Source organism: Urocitellus parryii, chromosome 1 (assembly GCF_045843805.1).
Source record: "Urocitellus parryii isolate mUroPar1 chromosome 1, mUroPar1.hap1, whole genome shotgun sequence".
NCBI classification, from domain to species: domain Eukaryota; kingdom Metazoa; phylum Chordata; class Mammalia; order Rodentia; family Sciuridae; genus Urocitellus; species Urocitellus parryii.
Window position 1 is genome coordinate 122757843 of NC_135531.1, and position 21982 is coordinate 122779824.

The window sequence follows — 21982 nt, forward strand, 5'->3', positions numbered from 1 at the left end:
CCCACTTCCTCACTACTATTTCATTTTCTATCTTTTCTGTTCTGCATTGCTTTGCTTTACATTATTAACTTTTCAATCTTTCTTTAATAAAGTTTATTTTTACCTGTTTGTCATTTTCACAGTACAATGAAAAAAAAATAAACCAAAAAAAAACGTGTGTGCGCACGTGTGCACACACACACACACACACACACACACACAATCACGGGTATGGGAGAGAAAGAGAAAGCAAAAAAAAAAAAAAACCAGAAAAGAATGTCTCTCTCTTCCCTGGCTGTCTATAAACAGTCAGGCCCTGGTAGTCCATAAATAACCAGAGGATTTGGAAGTGTGTGGTGGCTTTTCTGGCTGCCACAGTGACTTTGGGGGCTAGTGGTATTTAGAGCCAGGAAGCCACAGGTGCCAACCATGCGGCAGTGCTGGAATCCCATCATAGGAAGATCTGTCTGCCCAGAATGCCAATGTGCTCCCCCACTGAGAAAGATGCCATGTTCTCTGACTTCTGCTAAGTAGCCAACTCAAGTGGGAAGCAGGAGATGAAAATGATCCAAATGTGAACAGCGAATTCTCAGGTGAGTGAGTTGCAAAGAGGTTGGAGGGGCATTGCTTATGGTTGTATTCTGTGTGCATTGCTATTCTAGAGTTAGGAAAATTATTTCCTCCCATTTAGATGTTGACAAATCTCCACTCTGGCTTAATGATTCTGTAGTTGATAGGTACTTCCCCTGCTATTATTCAAACTGGTCACTACCTTCTTGTTAACTTTGCAAAAAAAAAAAAAATAGGAATTTGAGAACAAAAACTGCCACTTCCTTCTAGCACCTCAAGGAGTTGGAAAAACAGCACACTTTCTTATCAAAAACATACCAGAATTTTGATTGTCTGCTTTTTCCACCAAACTTGACTCTGAGTGACTTAGCAGTTTGTAAAGGGCACCTCCGAAAGGGCTAAGAATTACCAAAATTGCAAATGATCAAAAGCTGTACAGCAGGTTCTGATTTCAAGAGAGGCTTTCCCCATGCCATCCTGGGCAGGTGCAGTGTAAATGCAGGATGCACACCTTCAGGGTAAGTGGGAAGGAAGTGTCCACTTACTTGTATACTTCTGACAGGCTTTTTTATAAGTAGTCTCCTACCTTCCCAGGATTTCCCTCCCTCTGCCACTTGTAAGGGACCTGCTCCCCTACCCTGACTATCTCTTTTCTCAGGAATCTTTACACCCACCCTCTGTTCACTTCTCCAACCAGGCTATTTCTTCAAGTGAGTCTCATCCCTAATCTCATGGCCATCCTCAGCAGCTCCACCCTTCATCTTCAGGTGGGCCTGCCCAGGTAACTCTCAACCTGAAAACTGATGTCCAGGCTACTGGTGGACTGGGACTTCACACCACGCCTTCCAGCTCAGCTGAACCATCAACGTCATTCTGTGATCATTCCCTGTCCCCATAATATTTGCCCCAAGGGCTACCTCTGTTGCCACCTTCCAGCACATACTTCTCTACCCCCAACATCACAGGAAATACCCTGTATCTCATACTTTAGCCACAAACTTGCCTACATCTGCACTTTTTCCTCTGTCTTTCCCTTTCTCCACACATCTAAAGTCATACTATATCCAAATCCATTTTCTCTGTATGGAGAGCCTCTTTTCTGGGCCTCCTCTAGCTCAACAAAGTATGCACACAAGGCCAAACTGCTACCATGTACTAAACAAAAACAACAAAACCAGTTGAGAACCATGGCTGGCTCTGTCTGCCCTCGCCCTGTGTTGTCTCCTCATTTCTCCTTCATCCACGAATACCTTGGAGGTGGATTTTGCCACCAGCAGCCCATTAATACTAGTCCTGGGAAGATCACTGAACATACCTTCATTATGAAATCCAGCCCTCCTATCCTAATTTTTATTTCACCTGACTTGTCATTCCTTTCTTCCTGGAAAACCTCTCTTCCCTTGGTTTCTGTGATATGTTAGGTTTTCTATCTGCTACAAGCTCGAGGTTCTCAGTCTCCTTCCCAATTTTAGTGTCACGACTCTACTGGGTCCACTGCCAACTCTTCTCTGACTCCACACCTAACTGGGCTAGCTCATCCCTCTCATCTTCCATCATCTAAAGACCTCTTTAAAATGTAAATTATATTATTATATAATGCCATTACTGTCAAGATCAAAACCATCCAAAAATCTCTCCACCACCTGATGGGTAGAGTCTAACCTACCTTCCACAGCAGACACAGCTTTCTGCAGCCTGGGTTTACCTATCTCTCACACTTCACTGCCTATTACTCTGCCCACATTTCCTTATGGCTGCGGATTCCAGAACACACCAACCTAATCCTGCTTCCTTGTCTTATATAGTATGTCCTATGGCCTGCAAAAGAGTCTCCATCTAGCAAATTCTTATTCCTTCATGACCAGACTTTAAAGAAAAAAAAAATGTTTGTATACACGTGTGTGCGCATGCATGCCCCATCCAAAACTGAGGTCACCCCTTTGTTCCAATAGGATTGCTATAAGTGACCCTTACTGATGCTAACACAGAGGACAATACGAATTCTTTAAATATTTTTACCCCTAATTGCCTCTGAGGTTCCTTGAGAATGGGAACCACATTTACCTAGCAGAGTAATGCTTGTTACAGGAATAGTCTTCATATTTCAAACTTAATACTGGCTCTCCTAATCTTTGGATAGGTCCTAATGTTGATTAAATATGCTCATGAAGATGAGAATACTAAAGCATGATGCAAGTGAAATCTGCAACATTTTAAAAATCCATGGCAAATACATTCTACCAAATAATAAGCTGTGGCAGCAGGGTAATTTTATAATTATACAGAAAGTAAAAATAACGTTCTTCTTTGGTAGTTTCCCCAGATAAAAAAAAATGTTTTATTTCATACTTTCTTTTTACCAGGAATATTAACATCTGAAATGACTTCATTTTTGGTTTTGGTCTTCTCATGAACATTTAAATGTTAAGATGATGAAGAAAGTTTCTTCTACTCATCATATAATTCCCATCCTCAACATTGCTTATTTGTATATTCGATTGTTTAACAAATATCCAGAGTACTAAATACTATATACCAATGCTGCGATATTTACTAGCCATAAAATGGGACTTATATTAATGAGTTCTGTCCATTGTCACTGATTTTCAGTAGGAAAGAAAGCCGACTTGAAGGAATTTGATAAAATAATTACGTTTTTGGATGTTGCTATGAAGGAAACAAACAAAATGAAATAAAAAACAATAAATTAGAGATGAGAGCAGATGTGGTGATCAGGGAAGACTTCTGAAAGAGTACCACCAAAGATGAGTCCTGGATAAGGAAAAGCTATTCACATAAAGAGAGGAAGAATTTTGCAGGCAGGGAAAGCAGCATGTGTAAGGCCCGAGCTTTGCAAAGCTCGGCGTGCTTAAGAAGTAAACAGACACCATGAACTATAGTGAAAGAGGGGCAGGAAGAAAGAGGAGTAATTTGAAGATACAATTAGAACCAGATGTGCAGGACCTTGTTAGCTATGGCATCAAGACTGGATTTCATTCCAAGTACAGCAGGAGCCACAGAAGGGTATTAAGGAGAAGAATGAGGGATGTGTTCTGATTTACTGATTAAAGAGCTTTTCCTCACTATTATGAGGTAAGCAGAGCAGAAAGAGGCAAGTATGAAAGAAAGAATATAAGTTAGGAAGTTCTACTGAATTTGGTGGCAGTGTCCCTGTGACCTGGGTGAGGGGTTGTCATAGAAATGAACAGAGGGGCTGCACTGGTCATATGCCTTGGCAATCTTGCTAGAATTTGCTGACAGGCTGAATGCAAGAGCAGTAAAAGACAAGACTCAACAGCACTGAGTTTCTACCCTGAAAAACAGAGTAGATGGTGGTATCAATTCCTGAGAACCTTTCCTGGGCCCTGGGGACGGGGAGGAAAGTACACAATGAAAGGCTCTATTTGGCCACTGGAATCTGAGTATAGATGCCAAGTAGGCAGTAAGATGTACAAGTCCCAGTGAGAAGTCTGGAGCACTGGAATAAATCTGGGAGGCAACAGTATTTAAGTAACTTTATGGGATCAAAGGAAAAATTGAATAGGAGAGAGAAATACTCAAGGCCAAGTCCTGTGGAATCCCAAACATGGAGAACAGTTGGAAGGTCAGATCTAAGAGGATCTGAAATGCAGTAGTCTATGAAGCAGGAAGAATAGAAAGCATTATCTTGGAAGTCAAGTGTGCCAGCTGTCAATTACACACTGGATAAGAGTATATTCCAGGTTTCAAGATGTACTAATGTACTCATATCCTATGTAGAAGATAAAAACATTCTAAACATCCATCTTCAACAACTCAATCAATGTTACATATTAAAAATCAGCAATGACAATGGAACAGTATCCACATTTCCTGTATAATAGCAATCATTTGTGCATATAATATAGAGATTTTGTAATTGTTGATGCTAGAGGAAGGAGAAACTGTGGAAGGGCTGGAGCATCAAATGGGGGAGGTCAAAGTGCTCCTTGGGTTCTGCCATGCTTGCCTATATTGTAGTGGAAAGACCACAGGATGGGATGCCTGGCATGACTTTTTTTTTTTAATCCTTGCTGTGCTACCTACTTACTAGAGGAGCTTGAATATTTGTTGGACCTCCTGGCTTCTCTTAAGTTTCCTCATCTGCAACATCAGGAGAGTGACAGCAACCCTGGGGAGTGATTGTGAAGATAAAATGAGAGAATAGAACCTGGCACAGAATGAGGACCTGGCACCTAGAATAAAAGTAAAATTCACATGCCTCTATTGCTTTAGAACATTATTCTTCAATCTCCTTCTACTTTTACAAATCAAGTGGAGGCTAACAGAGGACAAGGGACATAGTCAGCTTGGGGTCCTCAGGCTTTGGTGGGGGTGGAGAGGCCTCCCTCCCACTGCACACACTAGGAAGTAGGCCTATTTCCTGCAGCCTTTAGGGAGACCTTTGATAAGCATCTACCCAGTCTACTGGATTAGGCAAATGCAGTACCCAGTTTGCAAAAGAGCCTGTCTGTCAGGGCTTGTTGCATGAAATGTTTGTGGGGACTTTTGTTAACCCGTGAGACTGCAATGCCCTGGCATGGACACTTCTCAATTACGGATCAACCTGAAGGACAGGATTAATTCTGTTCTTGTGCTCCTTCTTAGCTTCTTAGGGCTGGGTGACTCCTTTGAATAAACTGGAGTTTCAAGGAAAAAAAAAAAAAAAAAAAAAAAACAACCAACTGTGGAAGTATCCTACTACATTCCATATAATCTCTGCATTATGTATGGTCTCTTTTAAGTTTGTTTGCAGGAGATTTAAAGTAATCAGAAGAACTGATATTAAAACAGATACATGTTCATTTTTTATTCTGATAGTTCAACCTGCTTTTTAACTCTACCACGTTGGATATGGGTCTTCACAGGAGGGCTTAAGACACTTGCAGGCCTAACGCAGAATATGCCCTCAAAATATATCTCAACACAAGCTTCAGCTTTCCAATATCATTGTTTTCCATTTGCTAAATAACCCCAAACATGATATATTTGAAGATCCCCGTCTAAGATTAATTGGGAATAAAACTCCTCAGAGAAAGAGGGCCCACAGTTTTGTGGGAGGGATACAGTCAGATCACCTGCAGGAGGTGAGGAGTTCAGAGGCAGAAGTCCCACCTGCCTTGTATCTGTGCCTCCTTCTCAATGACTTTGGAAGCTCTTGGGATCTGGGACAGGGTCTTACATATCCTGGGTTTCCTTTCTAGAAAATTATTCAGGGCACTGCTCAGTAAAAAACTGGGACTTAAAAAATACAAGCCAAATAAATCATTTAAGCCATGTGTTTGTTTTAAAACTTACATATAAGTAGACTAGGAAATTTTTGAAAAGGAAGAGTAACGAGGGAAAAGCAGCTGTGATCGATTTTTAAAACAGATTAATAATTAAAGCCATGTGGTTCTAGCACATAAAACAACTTAAATGGAACAAAACAGAAAGTCCAAAATACACCGATATGCTGGGAGTTTCATAATGTTTTAAAGGTAGACTATTAGTGGGAAAATAGTTCACTGAAAAATGATTTGCAGACAACTAATAAGCGATGTCAAGAAAAGCAAAGTTGAACCCAGGCCTCAGACCTAATATACCAAGAAAAATTCCAAGTGTATGAAAGAGCTAGATATGATAATGAACTTATTAAACTATTAAAAGTATCCGTGTAAGGATTACTCTGTAACCTCAGAGAAATGAAGGACTTTTAACTTTGATGCAAACCTCAGGGCTTTAAAAGAAACACTGATACATTTGACCCCATTAAACTTTAGTTTCTGTACCTGGCCATAGACACACTGAAGAGAATAAAAAGACTAAAACCAAACCATGGGGAAAATGTTCACAACTCCTGTCACAAAGGATAATTTACCTAATAGAAAAAGTTCCTATGTATTCTTAAAATATAAGCAGTACAATAGGAAAATGAATGAATGATACAAATATCAGGTCATGGAAAGGAAGTAAAAATGGTTCTTGGGGCTGGGCTTTAGCTCAGTGGTAGAGCGCTTGCCTCACACTTGGGCGGACCAAGTTCAATCCTCAACACCACATAAAAATAAATAAATAAATAAGGTGCTGTGTCCATCCACAACTAATAATATTTTTTAAAAAATGGTTATTAAATCTATTTTATAAATGCCTAAACTCAGTCATAAAAGGAAAATGAGACCCCAGTTTGTTTGTTTTTCAACTTAGATTGACATAAGCCTGAAAGTGTTATAACATGCTATGCTATTGGAGAAGTGAAGGAATAACATTCGCATGTTTTGCAGGTGGAAGTGTAAATTAGGCCAACCCCCAAGGAGAACAGTTTATCAGGTTATAAATGCACATGCTCTTTGCCTCTGCAATACTATTTCCTTAGAATAAATTTTTTTTATATCTATATACATGCATTGTGACAAATGGTAGAGGTATATGATTATTTGTTGTAGCTTTGCTTTCATAATTAGCCAAAGACTAGAAATAATCTGAATATAGTAATAATGATAATAAATAATAATAATAATAAATAATCTGAAATAATCTGAAATGGGTTAAAGATATCATAGATGTTCACCAAATGGAATAGTATGGAACCAAAAAAAATATGAGGAAACTTTTATATTAAATAGAGCAGCCTAGTATGTACTGAGTTAAAAAAAAAAAGCAATGTATATGCTACTATTTGTACAGTTCTGTTAAAATGGAAGTGTATATTTGTTTTTTATGTGCATGAAACACACCTCTGAAAGAAATTTCCAGAAATTAATAGTAAGAGCCATTTAAGGGAGGTGAACTGAGGAACTGGGGACCAGAAATGGAAGGGAGACTGTTAATTAAATAATGTTTAATACTTTTTAATTTTGGAATTGTGTAAACAAATAAACTGCATTAATAATAATAACTAGGAAACATTATTTAAAAAGAGAGGAAGGAAGAATGACAATAAAATCCTTAGATAAATAGTTCTTAACAAACAGTTTTCATGTGCAAAACTGCAAAACTAACAGGTAATAACTGATGTTATGAAGGACAATGTGCAGAACCAAACACACATATCCAATTTATAGCCACAAATATTCTGCTTAACAAGGCAAAACCATGAACCACTGTGTTACATAACTGTTTTAATAGTATGAACAAAAATAAATAAATAAAATTTCTTAGTTAACCTTTAAACCAAATATTCAATAAAGCCAAGTTCTTGCATTTTTATTTACTCACTGAATGCTTCTATCTGTAAACTTCTGTGGACAGGGAGATTAAAAGAGTCTCTTAGCATTTGAATGAGGAAGAGCAATGTAAAAGAAACATTTTTAATTAAATGTGTGCCATATTTAAATGAAAAGTGCCACAGAAGGAGGAATGCTGTAGAGGAAGGGTCAGAGAAGGATATATCATGGAATATTCCATGGTGCTAGCTCACCTTCTACACTGGCTGTTTGCAATCTTCATGTAATTCATTGCTATGAACTTCCAAGGTGAGTTTTAAGACATTTTGGGGATAATGACCTAAAACAAAAAATGCACAGTAATGTGTTCATCCAAAACAAGCCCTCTTCCTTAGAAATTAGCTTTTGGATGAAATGGGATGAAAACCCCACTACAGAGACAAACTAAATATAAGGTGGTTTTTTTTTTTTTTTTCTCATTAAGGCATTGCCAAGACTCAGCCAACAAGAAAGTTAGATCATAATTAGCAGTCACAGAACAAGGTCAAAAGAAAAAACAGACAAGGAGAGAAGACTTTCCAATGATATTGCTGAGATTCCCTCCAAGACCCTTGGCCCAGAACTTCCTAAGGTGGGAGGACTAAATCTACAAAAGCTATATTCAGAATTCATTAGTCCTGAGCAAAACACAGAGAAATAAGCAAACTGGATTTTTCTCACTCCTTCTGTAGCCTTTCCTCTCTATTGTCACTTCATGCTGCCCTGAAATTTTTCCACATTCAAGGAGAAAGATTTGAAAATGAATACAATGAAGTATGAGTGGCTGCAATGCCAACTTCTCTCTGGGAGAAAAGTACAGAGAAAAAAACTTATTTGACTAGAGGGGAAAAAATGTGGGGGGTGGATCTCAGGAATACAGAAGGAAGCTCAGTGGAGCAGAAGAAAAAGACTGAGGGTGAGGGAAGAAGAACAGAAAAAAGGAGAGTGAATGACAAATGCAGAATGAATTTGACAAAATTATGATATGTACATGTATGAATATGCCACAGTGAATTCTACCTCTATGTATATAAACCACCAATAAATAAATAGAAGACCAATAGAGTAGAGGAAGAAGAATACAGAGAAGGAGGAGGGGAGGGAAAGAGGAAATATTGGGGACTGAAATGGAGCACATTAAATCCCACGCATGTATGATTATGTCAAAATGAACTCCATTATTATGTATAGCCATAATGCACTAATAAAAGCATTTTTCTAAAAAAATCCAAACTTGAATGCAGAAAACCAAGCTCAGATTCTATATAAACTACAAACTTCTTACATGACCCATTAAAACTTTGCAGACATTATCTCCATCCTCTGTAAACTGAAGACAATGTTATTCGCTATCTCTAAAAGTAGTCATAATGATGAAATGAACACATATCTTCTACTGTGGGCAATACTATTAAGAGGCTAACCCAAATCCAATATGTTCCAACCCTTCTTTCCTGCCTACCTCCATCACAGAAATATTCAGGTTCCCAGACTCCTTTTACAGCTATATATTGCCACGTGATGAGGTTTTGACCTGAAGTAATAAGCAAAAGCTTGTCGGAGGGCTTAGCAGAACGTCTTTGCTTTTTGGGGGATAAAATGACACAGGTAGCTGGCATTGCCCTCTTTCTCTCCTTCCTCCATCCCAGATCTACAACAACCATCTTGTGACTATTAGTTAAAGGTTAAAGGAAACACAGAGAAATTTCAACCCTGACATCTTAAGCCATTGAGCCAACAGTAACTTATGCTCTGTGTTTAAGCCAAAAACAGTTAGATTTTCTGTTATTTGAGCAGCTGAAAATACACTTGTGTTGGGCTGAGCATACATTAAAGTGCTATGTAAAGATCTATGAAAGATAAAGAAAACTTATTAATTAAAACATTTTAAGTTTTCATTAAGTCAACAATTGAAAATGAATGCATCTCAAATGTTGGAATTTAAAGTACAATAACTATTGAGTGGCACAGTTATTTCTGGGTGGGTGGTTCAAGTCTTTCAAATATCAACCAACTGCTCTAAATATCTGTTAGTGTGACTCATAGGAAATATACACACACATATTGGAGCCAGAGAAGCTTGGATTTAATATCTAGCTTAACCATTTTTGAGCTGGATGATTTGGGGCAATATACCTAATCTCTCTAAACTTCAGCATGCTAATCTACAAAAAATAAAAATAATATCAACTTTATAGGCTTATTATAAGGCAACATGCACTCTGCTAACCCTAATAAAAGTGGATCCCCATGAATGAAAATACTCTGTGGACCCTCAAGAGTCATTACGTGATAAATGGAATTAAATGATAATTGAATTAAATAAGTTCTAATACGAAAATGGGAAAATTAGCCATGGTATGACAGAGAGGGCTACTGATAGGAGTAAATTCACTATTGGAAAGAGTTCTAGAAGCTTCAACTGTACCCATTTTTTACAGAATTCTTATAATTTGTTCAAACAATGAGTTTATCAAATTCTCCATCTCTGACCTATACAAGAACTATATCTACAGATCAAAATCTTAAGAATTATCTACTGGGATCCAGAGCTACATAAGGTTACCACAAATTCCTGTTCTGCCGCTATTAAGACCTAAGTGAAGTCTTAACCCCTTTCACACAGATTCCTGCAACTGAGTGGAACCCCTTTGTTGGCATTTTATACATGTTGATATATTATTAGGTAATTGTTCTCACATTGCTTTGGAATTTATGGAAGTTGCCTCTAAAATTACTTTGAACTTTCCCAGAAAAATGGACTATTATGTTTTACCCTTTTGGTTGTCTCAAAAGAATTGATACCACAGAAATCACTGGGGTATATGGTTTATAGTCTGTGTTTAGAATCAGGAGTCAGGCAGACCTAGGTCTAATTCTTATATGCCTTGATGTGCTCCTGACTCCAGAAAAAAAACTAAACTTTCTGAGCCCAAGTTTCATCACATTTGTTAAGGGAGGCCTGGAAAGAGTTCCTTTCATAGGACTTAAAGAGACAGTAATCAACAAATGTTAGTTTCCTTTTCCTTTATAATAGTTCATTTCACAATTGTGTCAATGGTTGGTCTCCCAAAAAATAAATAAATAAATAAATACAATCTTAATTTTTAAAAAAAGAAAAAAGTATAATAAAAAAGGGAAGGATACAGAAACCAACATCACTGACTGTAGTTAATGAAATGGATGAAAATCAGGATTAGAAATAATGAAAAACTCAGAATTCCTCCCTGAACAGATTTTATTACTAATTCTTCATGGATTAGCTTATTTTAATTAGCTGTAAATTTTGGTAAACATCTTCAAATCATTTTTAGAACTAAAGTGAGAATAAATCATAAATAAGCCTAGTGAGTCTCAAAGTCATAATTAAATAAGAGCCAACTCATTTGATTCCAAAAATTTAATCTTAAATGATAAAACTGTATATTTTATTTGAAGCATTTTAGTAATATTGCTTCACAGCTAAAGTATATTATCAACACTTTAGTAATTTTAAGTACTTAAAAAGCTAGCTAAAAGCAAGTTCACATTTATTAGCACACTTGCCCTTATAAGAGTCTAATTAAAGTACAAGCAATTGAAAGAATTTGGTCATTTGGTCATGGTCAGCACATGAGTTACTGAAAAACCTGAAGCTAAAGTTCAAGTCTTCCAACATTCACATCATTTGATGGGGGCATGAGGCTGCGCTGAAAAGGTGGAGGCAAATCAACTATTTATAAAGCAAATAAGTGCTTACCCACTAATTTATGTTATGATTTTTACAATGTCACATCTTAATCTCTGATGAACTCCTGCTTCCTGGTAAAAGCAAATACTAAAATAAACTTGCCCGTGCAAACAGAAATAGACTACATCCTAGTTTAGACTTCCTCCAAGTTAGCTCTTCATCCTGAAAACTCTTTTAAACTTCAATTGGATCGCACCTCACATCCGACACAGTATTTGAGATGAAATTTTGAAAGCTGTTTTAAAAATGTGCTTAAATTGCCACATGTTAAAAGTGCTAGATACTGCTTTACCCTATTATATATAACAATAGGGTAGGAAACAGCTGATGAATGAGGAGAGTTATTACATCTCGTAAATCAGTTACCGCAAGAAGTAATGACAGAGAAAAGAGACACCCACCCCCCCATACACACACCAGGTCTTGAGAACCCGAATGAGCCCTAACTCATTTAATGAGGGGTCAGCCTCACATACCTCAAACCCTAAAGGACATCAATGCACATCACAATACAATGCAATCTCATGTTCCAAACAACAGTACCGCCCTTAACCAGACTGTGAGATTTAACTGATCCTCTTCTTGAAAGCAAGAGAGATGCAGAATTATCATACCTATGCTTAAACTTTAGAAATATTTTTTACCCAGCATGTTAAAATAAAAATTGATATGGAACAATTGATTAAAATCTTCAAAGTACTAAAAAAAAAAAATCACAGTTAGCCTAGAGGTCTACAGAAGTAAACTATGGAGGGGTGAAGACATTTTCAACACACAGGACAGAGAACAGAAGTAAAGGAAAGTGAGATAAAGAAAAACCAGAAGGAGGGAGGGAGATGGAAAAGGAAACATGCTAGTGAGTCTAAATAAAAACTGACTGCAAATTATAACATCAACGTACTCATGGTGACTAATTTCGAGGAAGTTAAAAGCAAAATATAAACAAAATAGTACTGGACAACAATATATAGATGGAAATAGGAAGGAACATCAGAATGAAAACCTTCAAGTGTTGTCATAAGGTAGGCAAGCAGGAGAGATTCTGAATAGGTTTAAACACTGTTAAAGAGGCACATATGCTTGTAATGTAACAGTTGTTGCTAAAAGAGGGATATCAGAAGGATAGCATCTCAACTGTTAGAGAATTAAATGAATTTTTTAAAAGTCTTCACGTCCCCCGAATTAAGGGGGAAAAAGAGAAAGATAAAAGGAGTGGTGGAAAAAAAAAAAGCTTTATGCACTCAAAATAGTGTCAGAAATAAGTATAAAAATAACAGCTGCCATAAAAATGTAAAGGAACTAAACTATACATCCAAAATATTAATGCTTGGTGGAAAAAAAAAAGCAAGAAAACCTGTTGTAAAAGAGTAGGTACAGCATAGCATCTATACATAATTGAAGAGTACAAATGCCATATATTGTTTATAAATATAGTTTTTTTATTGAGTGAACATAGAAAAGTGTGGACTAGAAGGATACACACTAATTTCTTAATGTCAGTGATCTCTATGGACAGGAGGAGGTAATTAAGACTTAGAAGAAAATGAAAACTCTCTTAATGTTAGCCATAACACCCTTTTTCTCCTCTTATAAATTAGATATGGGGGAAGAAAGGAAAAACCTCCACTACTAACAGGCAAGAAGCTTGACAGCTTCTGAGAAGGAACACTTTTGACATGCGGCAGGGGGTGGGGGGGTGGGGGGGTGTCTCACAGTCTCTCTCATGGCTGCAGGCTGTTGAGCTTTTCTTCTTTCCTTTCTCATGTACAACAAAAAGGCTCTGTTGGAGCTGAAGCCAGGGGAGAAGTTGTGCAAGAAATCAGCAGAATGATTCTTCAAGCACAACTGCTCAGCCTTGGCAACTGGGAACAATTCCCAGAAGTGTGTATGGTACAGGGCCCAAAGTCTAAGAACAAACCACAAGGATTTTTTTTTTCTCCTTTTTAGCTGTTTTTAACATTTCCTTCCAAGCTAAGCCCTCAAAATTAGCTATTAGAGTGCAGCATTATGAAACACACGACGCCCAGTTCAGTGACAGCAAAGGTTGAACAAAGTGCAATTACAGCTTACTGTTTAATTCCAGAGCTTCACTTTTAAAGCATCCTACTTTACTATGTAGTGGCTGCCATGTGTTGTAATATTAAGTTACTCCCTTGATTTCAAAATGACAGAATAGATGTGAAGTGGCAAGTCTGCCACAATGGGAAATGCCTGTAATTAAGTCCAAGATACATTGGGACTGGTTCTGAAAAGCCACCTGGGAAGACAGATCAGTCAAGGCCAATGGTGGTGATCTTTAATAAATATTATCAATTTGTATTACTTGGATTCAAAATTAAAAAAAAAAAATCTCTCTCAGTGCTCCATTAAAGAAGAAACTATTGGAAGAGCCAAAAAGAAGTTTGGTTTTCTCTAGAACATATATTAGGCTCCATTTTTCAACCCTAATGCTATAAGAAATGACAAATTCAGGAAGCATTCTGTTATTACCAAAATGGCCTCACATAAAAGTACTGAATCCTAAAGGTGTGAAGAACTGACCTTAAAAAAAGAAAGGAAAAAGAATCTATATACTTTTATAGGAGAGTTATCTATCAAAAAGAACCACCAACCTTGGTGGTACACCAGTGGTAATAAATGGAATCCAGGAATTCTAGAGAAAGGAATTCCAGAGGAGTCAGAATAATATACTGACATTTTAACTAACTATTCCCTGAACTAACATACAGCCTTGTTCTCCCTTCCTTATATTCCATAGGTATTTATATTATAGAAACATAGATTGAGAATGAGAGAAACATACTAGCTCACTTTTTCAGATGGCAAAAATTTTAAAATTGCATGCTTCTTTTGAATACATTAAATTCAAAACCAAGTCTACTGTCAAAAAAAAGTGAGATCTGAGAATACATGATTTTTAAATTGGCAAACAATATACAAAAATCTGAGGGAAAATTAAACAAAGGAAGAAAACCAGTTTACTATATATTTCTATACTCCCAAATTTGAAGAGATAGAAAGAATAGATAAGCCTATTAATAAATAAGACTTTAATCATATTTAATTGAATAATCATTTTGAGCCTGTATCAAATGCTAGCCCCAAGTGGAGACACAGAAATAAATGAAACAGTCCAAGACATCAAAGTGTTCCCAAGACGGGGTGGGGGGGGGGAAATCTGTATAAATCAATAATCAAAATTCCATTTGAAAAAGCTCTCTCTTAAGTGGTGTGACTTTGAGGAAGTCTCCCACCCTCTCTATATTTCCCTTTGTTCTCTCTGTGTAATACCTATTTCTTAAGCTGTTGTATGATGATAAGATAATCCAAGCACAACTCTTAGCCTGAAAGCACTAAGCAAAAATTATCCATATGCATCAACATCATCATTATCATACACTGCATTAGAATTAGTATAATTATGGGATGCTAATAAAGAAGAACAACTATATCAGCATGTTCAGTCATCTGGGAAAAACCTGTCAGAAGAGGTATACTTTGAACTGTCCAAGGCAGATGGGTGAAAGCCATATATTCCAGAATAAAGATATGACCTGTACGAAGGTGCCCCAAACCCAGAGCATGACACAGCTTTGCCTTTACAAACAGGATACTATGGTTTCAATACTATGTGTGACCCTGCATGTGCTGCTGTCAATGAACAGAAGGCCAACATAATGGCAGAGATGAAATTGCTAAGAACCTTATAGGCCATGAAAAGGAATCTGGTTTTTCTTCCACAGCAGCCAATGCCCCATAGCATTGAAGATGATGCCCGTAGGTGATGCTGTTTATGTAAATTATGTTGAATTATGTTGAATTCAGATATGTTGAATATGCAACAGTACAACAAAAAAATTAAGGTTTTAGTGACTGGGTATTCACTTTTTTTGACATTATGAAGGAAGTCAAAAAGGGAAAGAGAAAAAACAAGAGGGAAGGAAGAAAGCATAGGAAAAAAATAGGAAGATAGAAGAAAATGAAGGAAGAAAGCATCCATAAGGAGGAAAGGGAGAAGATCTGTGGCTGGAGAGTTTACCAAATCTTCAGATGTGCTGTTTAACCAAAGCAAAATGGGGTAATCCATCTGGCATACCTTTGATGTTAAAAGATCATCACTGCCCAAAATTCATGACAATTTATTAAAATAAACTTTCAGACATAGGTAGATCTGTATGTATAGAAAACACAATTAAAACCATTTTCTTAAACTTCTTCACTTAAGGATTTGTGATTTACTTGAACAGAGAAGTGGACATAAATTACACATTTAAGACGGCAGAAAAGGGGTGGCAAGTCTGTTATGGGCTGCCCCCTCCAGTAGTCATGGCAGACATGATTAATCAATCAGGTCCTCTCCACTGCAGCTCTTCTGTGGCCTAAAGAATCACTCTCAATACTGTGCTCCACACAGATTAAATCAATTGATAGTAAAGATGTTGAGTGGTATGTGAGGGAATACTTACTGGCTACATGCAACTAGAATACTTCACTTGATATTATTAGAGATCCTTCCCTGAACTACCAGGTCATTTGGTTTGGCTGGGTGCATGGCCACACTTGAGAAGTATGTCAAAGAGCTACTAGTCTGAATTAGGGAATTGGGGTAGGCACTCCAGAGTGGGACCCAGCTAAGGCATGGACTCAGATACACTCAGATTTTATTACAGTCCTCAGCATTCTTTCCTATCCTCCACTTCACTTTCATGGATAATTGAGCCTTGGCTTCTATCCCATCACTGTGGCTCTTTCTGAACAACCCCCAGAGACAGATGAAAAAGACTAAATAAGACATATTTTATGGAACAATTAATTATGGATAAAGATTGTTCTACCACAGTCTCCTTGAATCAACTGTGAGGAACTGAAGGTAACAAAATGAAAAATTCAGAGGAAATTACCTCCCTCATCTATATTAAAGAAAACCAAATGCTTGAACATGAGTTTTCCAGAGGTAGTTACTCTATTTTATGGTCATAACTAAAGTGGAAAATGGCACAACTTTTCGGATATATTCCAGATAAAAATCATCCCTAACAATAAAAGTCCTTACAAAAAGGGCCTCTGAAGTTGCAGTTCTGAATTTGATGCTTAGCTTTGTTACTCTCTAGGTGAGGAAAAATTACAACTTAAATGAAACAAGACAATGTACTTAGCATAATGCTTGCTCACAGAAGGGACTTGATACATATTATTTTGATACACATTAGTTACATTGCTTTTCCAAAGAATAGCCATAAGGGATAAAAATTTTTAAACCCAGGATTTTCTTTTCTACTGAACAACAATTTTCTACGTTAGTCACGTTGATGGTCTTCTGTCCCTATGATACAGCCACTCAAAAGCATTAAGTGGAAGTTTATTAAGACTTTGTCTCACTTTCCCTTCTTAGACCATATTTATCCTCTGACAATATTTTAACATATTCCTTAATCACTATCCTCATCACTATCTTTGCCATCACAACTAGTATTTTTAAGGATCACCAAATGCTACATGAAGGAGTGAGCAATAAGAAAACACAGGTTGCACAGGTATGGACTCCACTGCAGATAAGAGGATCAAATTGAAGAGCAGGGAAAGACTATGAAAACCTATGCAGACTCTTCAGGTAACTGCATAAAACACAACTAAACTGTTCTACCATTATATGTTGCAGACTGGTTACGTTTTTATAGTTGAACACCTGGGCAGATTGGAAAACACTTTTCACAGATACTCATCTGCTCTATTTACCTCATCCGCCTGTCCTCAAGAAGGCTCACACATTGATAGCATGTTCACTCCACCAATTTTATAAACCAGGGACGTGATGTTAAATACAAACAGCCCAGGGAGAAATTCTGAGCATGAACAGGCCCAATTATATGAGTTTAGCAGGAAGCATACTGCTTCTCCCTGGAGTGGCCAATTTCCAGGGGTGGACATCTGACCAGATGCTTGTTTTGTGGTGGAAAACTGCCTGAATGGGCCAGGGGAATAAAGATCTCTTGTAAAACAAGAGAACTACAAACTCCAAAGAGGAACGAAATACTGTCCTTAAATGGCTTTTCTCCATCAGCTTTCTTACTCTGTCTCTGAAACAGGGGCATCTATGTCAAGTACCTCAAAGTAGAGTCACCTGAACCTCCTAATGTAATCACACAGGTGTAGAGAACATACGTGCCAATGACAGAACATAAATGCCCCAAAGATGACAGAGTTACTACTTTCCCCAAAGGAGCAATAGTCTCATAGATACCTACACATTACACAGTTGAGTCACGTGCAGGCTGGAGAATATCAGCTACAGACAGGCAAGTATTCAGTAAGCTTCTCCAACAGCTAAATATCATAGAAAGGATCAGAAGGAGCAAATGACCTGGGAGTTAGAGATTATGGATAGCTGGGACAGTCACCTTTCAGACTAACTACAAAGCTGAAACAATCATGGAAGGCAATATTTGCACTACAGAATACTATGGAGAGAAAACAAAAAAGGAAATATGTTCCAGGGTCTTCTAATTCACCATCTGCTGTGCAACCATTTTCCATGCCTCTTTCTGAACTATGTTGAAAATATGGGAAATGTTATATACAGGAGAAAACAATAACTTCATGGCTCCCTATTAATAGGATTTTAATCTGTCATTCTCTTGCAAGTACAGTCGCCCAGATCCATGAACATGATCATATTATTCCAGGTTAAAAAGGAATGTGAACCAGCAACAGATAGGTAACCCTGCCTTCCCTGAAAACACTGCCTAGCACTGTCCTGGCATTGTCAGGAGGAGGAGATGAATAACAGATGAGAATCAACTTCTGTCCTGCCTCCCCCACACCAGTGTAGTTCCAAAACAGCACTGGCTGGTAGCACACGATGGTATAGCATATGGAGCAGCTTGGGAGTTGAAAAGATACACATTAGCTGCCCTTGGGACTGTAAAGTCTATTCCCAGAAACTTATTCAAGGAGGCTTAACCATTCAGTTATACAGAACCAGTACACACACACACACACACACACACACACACACACACACACACACACGTTGCTCAGGAAAGAAGAAAATAAAATGCCCAAAATAATTGGATGAGGCTACAGAGGAGGTGGCATTTAAGATGTATTGAAAAAGTCAGAGGTATTTTGTAAAGATCAAGAAGTAGAAAGGGAGAGCCACAGTAGGAGACACCATGTTCCCAGACATCATCTTTCAGGGGAAGAGGGAAGCCCACAGGAGAGGTCTCTGCCTTGTAATATCAGCAGAAATATCTAAAGCTGTCTGTCACTAATTAGACCCCATGGATTCACATGGTCCTCCTAAATGACCAGAGTTTCACGAGAACAGCACATCTAGGCAATTCCACATTTCTCTCGGTCAAATCTTATATCAAAACTACAAAACTTGTCTCTTTAATATAGTTATAAGCAACAGAAACAAATTCACAGCAATAGCTTGAATGAATGTCACCTAACGATAGACATCCACTCATTTTCATAATTTAAAGCGAAATGGAACACAAATAGTTTTGAAAGTTAAATTTCTTTAGTGATACCAAACATTATGACAGGAAAAAAAAATACAAAAGAGTAGAGAGAGTTTGTGCTAAGAAAAGGCATACTAATTAACTATTATTAGAATGTTAGACTGCAATGCCACCTCCTCTAAAGAAAGTTGTTTTACATATATTCTCCAAGAGCCTTTGGTAAGCTAAGAAGAGCAGGAGTGGCCACCTCCACTTTAGAGATGAAGTCAGAGACAGTTTAGGTGGCTACGATGCAGCAACATGAGGAACTGTCAATGCAGCCACCTCCAGATCACTCACAGCAATGCTCAGTCCTGAGAATGTACAGCAGAATCAAAGATGTCACCTGTCCTCATGGAGCTGACCATGCCATCTTAATAATGGCTTCCACTAGTAGAACCTGAGGGCCACATGTTATACCAGACACTTCACTACTCTCTCCAATCCTGACTATCCCCCAATTCTATCATGAGATTCCAAATAAAACCCCCTGTGACATATGAGAAACAAGAATCACAGTGGTCATGATTAATGAAGGTGAAGACAATACTAAGCTAGTCTGAATGATTATTATGTGTCCAGCACTGGACAGACCACAGTTTAACTCCCACAGTAGCTCCATGAGACAGACCCTATTAACCTCATTTTATAAATGAGGAACTGAGTGAGGCTCAGAGATTTCTGACAGGTTATAAGAAATAACTGGTAAGAAGTTAGGAAAAGGTGAATTTAAGTCATGTTCCATTTTACTTTGGTGCTTTTTATCTTTGTGTTTAACTTCAGGGGGAGGTTTTTTTTTTTTTTTCTTTTTATGAGGGCATCTAAATCATAGCGGTGGGATTAGTTAGAGGGGCTTCCCAGGAGAAAAGATTCTTGAGATGAATTCTGATGTAGCAACAGAACTAGAGGAAATGTAGGAGGAAAGGCACTCCAGATTCAGAAGCAGTGGAACACTCTGGGAACTACCAGTCATTCAGCATTGCTAGAGCAGAAATGGTGTACTTGGGAGAGGAGAACAGGGGAAGAGAGGGTTTGACAGCTAGACAGGGCCAGACCATGTGAGGCCCTGAGAGGAATCTACATGACAGACCCGCACCCCTGAAATAACAGAGGGCAGAGGAATCATTTCAAAACTGTTGTGACAACATCAGGTTTATGTTTGGGGTAGACTAATTTGCAGCAACAGGGAGGAGGAACCACCAGAATGAAATGGGGGAGAGGAGGAGCCATCAAAGCAGAAGCACAGAGAGACTATGTTAATTCACATAAAAAATGTTAAGGGCAACAACTAAGGTAGAAATTCCCAAAAGGAGCTGTACGAATTCCTCCGAGATGTGTCTAGGCTACATGCTGTTTATTTACAGTTGTACTTTACTGCATATTAGAAAACATAGGCAATGGTGTTATGATTCCTAATTTCATGGATGTCATTACTTAAGATGAGGCTCAAAGAAATGAGTTGATTTCAAGAAAATACTAATCTACTATAAATATAAAATAAAACAAAAATATATAGTAAAAATACATGACACATGTAATACACAATTCTATATATTTTATACATTTTATATGTAAATATATGTTACACATTATATATGCAACATATATATATATATATATATATATATATATATATATATATACTGTGTTAAACATATCATTATATGTTCCTTTGTCAGACTATATGATATATAATGGGGTATATGATATAAATAACAGTATAACACCATGTGACTCTGCCAGAGATTAGGGTGGGGGTCAGGGAGATGAGCTAGAGGGACAGGAAAATAGGTCAAGAGCCTCACAGAGACCCACAGTGGGTGTGGTACCCTTCCCTAAGGGGAAATTAAGAGGCATGGAGGAGGCCTGGGGGGGGCACAACAAGGTTGGTTGGAACATGCTGACCTGAGACCCTGTGAAACCTCCCAGGAGAGATGTCTTAATAGGCAGTGGAGGCTGGAAAAGATTATCTCCATGACATACAACTTTAATCACTAGGAACAGAAATAAGCAAATTAATAAATTATACATACTGCCAGAACTCTAGACCAAGAGGAGGGGGAAAAAACCCTATTTTCCTAATTTCCACTTTAATTTGTGATTTTTTTATGATAAAGTACAATCAACTATAAAAAAAATTTTCTTCAAAATATAAACAACTAGGGCTGGGGTTTGTGGCTTAGTGGTAAAGCACTTGCCTAGCATGTGTGAGGCACTAGGTTCGATTCTGAATACCGCATATACATAAATGAATAAAATAAATGTCCACCAACATCTAAAAAAAAAAACTCTATTATAAACAACTAAGTCTCACATCCTGATAGAGGCAAGCCTCATCAACAGTGTCACCAAATAACATAAACCACAGCCTGAGATGTTTGGCTTTTCCAAGACCAGTTGCATAGCATGGAGTCTCAGATAGGACTGGTCTCTCCTCATTGGCCTCCCTGAAAATGACTCCGAATACCCAAGCTTCTGCCATAGCCATTCTACTCATGTTTGATGATGTAAATCCAACTCAATGCAATTTCACCTCCATCTCAGGAGTGCCAGGTTCCACAGAAGCCTCAAAACGTGGGCCACAGCAGAGACTTTGCACATACGGAAATCACAGGTAGTTACCACCTGACCCTTATAAACACACATCACAGGGAAGAATAAAATAACTTTTGAAGCAAAGAGAAAAACACTTTGGATATGTTCTCCTCGCCTTTGTTGACCATCCTGCTCTCTAACACAAAGATTAGCAAGCATTTATTTACTTTTAAACACCAGACAGTAAATGTTTTATTTTACCTGTGATGTAGTCTCTGTTGCAACTACTCACTTCTTCCTCTGAAGCTCAAATACAGAGATATATGATACCCATTATATATGCATGGCTGTAATAAAATTTTATTTTTAAATACAAGTAGACTGGATTTGTTCAGGGGAACGAGTTTGGTTCACGGGCTCTCTAGTCTGACAATTACTGCTCTAATTAATCAAATATTTGC

General features: G+C 37.7%; 1 protein-coding gene across 7 annotated transcripts in view; it reads right to left on the reverse strand.

Annotated features, from left to right (window-relative positions):
* The window catches only part of Kcnn2 (potassium calcium-activated channel subfamily N member 2), a 424434-nt gene that overhangs the window by 99296 nt on the left and 303156 nt on the right, over positions 1-21982 (reverse strand). The window lies entirely within an intron of this gene.